Source organism: Eleutherodactylus coqui, chromosome 3 (assembly GCF_035609145.1).
Source record: "Eleutherodactylus coqui strain aEleCoq1 chromosome 3, aEleCoq1.hap1, whole genome shotgun sequence".
NCBI lineage: Eukaryota > Metazoa > Chordata > Amphibia > Anura > Eleutherodactylidae > Eleutherodactylus > Eleutherodactylus coqui.
This window is the reverse complement of record NC_089839.1, coordinates 122,154,599-122,158,752: the sequence shown is the minus strand read 5'-3', so window position 1 is coordinate 122,158,752 and position 4,154 is coordinate 122,154,599. Positions and strand designations below refer to the sequence as shown.

General features: G+C 47.3%; 1 pseudogene; it reads left to right on the top strand.

Annotated features, from left to right (window-relative positions):
* The first annotated feature begins 3,738 nt into the window (after positions 1 to 3,738).
* On the top strand, positions 3,739 to 3,866 carry LOC136622742 (U2 spliceosomal RNA; annotated as a pseudogene).
* Positions 3,867 to 4,154: the final 288 nt, after the last annotated feature.

The following is a 4,154-nucleotide window of genomic DNA, read 5'->3' as shown; positions in this document are numbered from 1 at the left end:
AGGCGGCGCGGTTACATGCGGGGAGTGTGGAGGCGGTACAGCTGCACAAGGGGAGTGTGGTGGGGATGCTGATTTTCGCACCTGTGATGGAACCCCTAACAATAATTTGTGCCGTGCCATTTCCATAAATGTCATAGAAGGCAATGAAAATGAAGTGAACAGTTTAGCATACAGTAATGCCCCTTTCACACGGGCCAAAAATCTCACTTACCCAAAGGAAGCAGCTGGTGACATCACCAGCTTATTCACACTCATGAGGCTCTATTAGACTACATAAATAGGTACGCAGCATGTTCTACTTTAGGGCTCATGCGATGTACTGCCGTGTGACACGTGGTGAATCAGTATATCAGTGAGTATATGGCCGCTCTCTGTGATTTTTTTTTTTTGTTGTCTGACTTTTATTGATCCATTCACATTAGCGTGTAAACATTGTGTGTAGATCCGAGCGAGGAAAAGATGGCAGCTTGCTCTATTTCTCCACATACCACGCAGTGTGAGCCCTATACTTTTGTATGAGCAGCGTATATACAGCACTGTCCATACGCAATACATATGCAACTCCCACGATGAAACAGAGTGTGTGGTGATGGTACGGTTATATAAGGGGAGTGTGGTGGTGTTATGGTTACGCGAGAGAAGTGGGTTTTCATGAGGGAAATGTGGCGACGGTGGGGTTACATGCAGGGAGTGTGGTGACGGTACGGTTACATGCAGGGAGTGTGGAGACGGTGGGGTTACATGCAGAGAGTGTGGTGACGGTGGGGTTACATGCAGGGAGTGTGGTGACGGAGGGGTTACGTGTGGGAAGAGTGGTGACGGCGCGGTTACGTGCGGGGACAGTGGTGACAGCGCGGTTACGTGCGAGGAGAGTGGTGACGGCTTGGTTACGTGCAGGGAGTGTGGTGGCGGCGCGGTTACGTGCAGGGAGTGTAGTGGCGGCACGGTAACATGAGGGAATTGTGGTGACGGTGCGGTTACGTGCGGGGAGTGTGGTGACGGTGCGGTTATGTGCGGGGAGTGTGGAGGCGCAATGGTTACATGAGGAAGGTGTGGTGATGGTACGGTTACATGCTGGGAGTGTGGTGGCGGTACGGTTACATAAGGGCGGTGTGGTGATTGTGGGGTTACATGCGGGGAGTGTGGTGACGGTGTGGTTACATGCTGGGGAGTGTAGTGACGATGCGTTTACATGCGGGGAGTGTGGAGGCGGCGCGGTTACATGCGGGAAGTGTGGAGGCGGCGCGGTTACATGCGGGGAGTGTGGAGGCGGTACAGCTGCACAAGGGGAGTGTGGTGGGGATGCTGATTTTCGCACCTGTGATGGAACCCCTAACAATAATTTGTGCCGTGCCATTTCCATAAATGTCATAGAAGGCAATGAAAATGAAGTGAACAGTTTAGCATACAGTAATGCCCCTTTCACACGGGCCAAAAATCTCACTTACCCAAAGGAAGCAGCTGGTGACATCACCAGCTTATTCACACTCATGAGGCTCTATTAGACTACATAAATAGGTACGCAGCATGTTCTACTTTAGGGCTCATGCGATGTACTGCCGTGTGACACGTGGTGAATCAGTATATCAGTGAGTATATGGCCGCTCTCTGTGATTTTTTTTTTTTGTTGTCTGACTTTTATTGATCCATTCACATTAGCGTGTAAACATTGTGTGTAGATCCGAGCGAGGAAAAGATGGCAGCTTGCTCTATTTCTCCACATACCACGCAGTGTGAGCCCTATACTTTTGTATGAGCAGCGTATATACAGCACTGTCCATACGCAATACATATGCAACCCCCACGATGAAACAGAGCAGGGAATTAGAAGAAAAAAGACAGTCACACATCGCATGATCGTATACGTGAGATACGTAGTCATGCGCAGTACACTCGCTGCCATATGCAGTCTCTGCCGACAGAGTCGGCATCACATAGACCGTTAGTACACTACGGGACACCCGCATTGTTTTATGCATATAGTCGCTTATAAATTATATTGGAAAATTTTAATTTTTGATTATACAAGGTATTACTTTTATTTGCTGAGATTGAAATACCCTTCTAAGCCTTCAGTCACAGATCTTGTATGTCCAGGTCATTCAGACGGAGCTCCCGGACACAACAATAAGCTTTCATTAGTCAAATGGAGACAAAAAAAGTCTCTATTTAACTAGGTTTCCATTAGTTTCTGGCCAGATAGAGCCGTGTAGTCGACTAAGTTATTCTGTCCGGCAGAAATGTGGGAAACCAACAGAAACCTGCTGAAATGGAGATCAAAATGTGCAGCTTTGGTCTCAGTTTTAGTAATGGCAGCCTAGGGTTTTGTTCAAGATCGCCAACGAAACCCATTTGAGAATTTAAACAGAACCCAGAGAAATATGCAAATGGGCGTACCTGCAAAACATAGGACATGCATACACGCATAGGTGCTCTGTGTATAAATATTCCCTATGGGGAGTCCCCTTGTCACTGAACGGGGAGTAAAGAATCCGCTGTTACAGAGGATTGCATATCACATCTTGTATCCAATATAGAGGCGGTACAACAGGCCACTGGAGCCTCCATGCCCACCCGTATCACATCTTGTATCCAAGCTAGAGGTGGTATGACAGGGTACCAGAGCCTTCATGCCTGCCTGTATCACATCTTGTATCCAAGCTAAAGGTGGTACAAAAGGGAACTTGAGCCTCTGTGCCTGTCTGTATCACATCTTGTATCCATTTGTTCGGCGGATGCATCATTTTGTAGTTGAACACGCTTGTACGTAATGCCTTTTGCTTTCGTGCTTGAAATGGAAGCTACTGCCAAGGCTAAAGCCCGTGTATATTCCATAGACTATAGCTATCTCCAGAACAGGAGGACAGCTGTACAGCCTACTGGGTGCAGAGGGGTTCTTGTGCAGCCTTCCTCGCACACCGCCTACGTCGTGGAGAGTGCGCAGCGTTCCTTCGTGACATTTGGACGAGACCCTTTTGGACGTGTAAATCCTCGGACCGTCATGTATTGCAGACGAATAGTTTTACATTCATTAAATCCCGTGCCTCACTGAGAACTGTCTGCGTCAGTTTAGTTTGGTTTTCTCGCTCCGCCATATTTACTTTGGGCGACTTTCAGGAATCTTTTCATCTGGATATAATGTATGTCTATAATCTACACTATCTATCTATCTATCTATCTATCTATCTATCTATCTATCTATCTATCTATCTCTATACAAATAGCAAGATTTATTTCTCTATATAATCTATAGTTGGATGGATGGATGGATTTATGTATGTATGGTGGGGGGAAAAAAAGGCCTGCTGTACATTTTAACTTCTTCAGTTGACCATGCTGATCTATTCTTATTCTTACTAGGGTCTACTAATGCCAGCCCAGGGGAAGCCAATAAAGCCCTATGGGGTCGAAGCCAATTTTCCTCATTTTTGGGAAAAAGTTTCCGTCCGTCCCCACTCGAAATGCGTCCAGCAAAAAGAGACGGACGCACCTTTAGAGGCAAACTAGTGCTTGCTTCTAGTGTCATCGCCTGCTTAACCATCCTGCGTAGGGAGGTGATGAGTCCTGCAGGCTCTGCAAGCCTAGGATGCGTGAGCACGGTGCAAGAGGAAGGACTGAGGAGGATGTGAGGGGGAGGGCACGGTTGAGAAGGCGTTGGGCGGGGCTATGCAAAGGTCTTCTGGCTCCCTCAGTGCATTGTGGGTGTGCCCGGAGTGCTGCCTGAGCGTGTTGCATCTGATACGTCCCCTATCTGGGGATCATATATTAAATGGATTTTTAGAACAGGGAGCTGGAAAAAGTGCTTGCTCTGTCCACTCCGCACATTGACCTGGTATTGCAGTACCTCCAGTACTGGTGCACCCCCTTTCCTACAGCAGTTTCCAAAAGCAGGAAAAAAAACTGACGAGCAAGAGGTGCAGCGCAGCTGCGGCTGCTAACAACCAAGCACTTAGATTTAGGCCTCATGTCCACGTGATACATGGCGGAAGTATCGCATGATGCTTGTGCGACGGCTCGTGTTTTTGCGTGATGTCCTGTAGCTTTTATTTGTACCATTTTGGAGTTTCTAAGACTTTTTTATCGCTTTTTATTATAACTTTTTTTGTAGACTGTGTGACTTATAAGCTCACTCGTAAGGTGTATTATTGATGTAT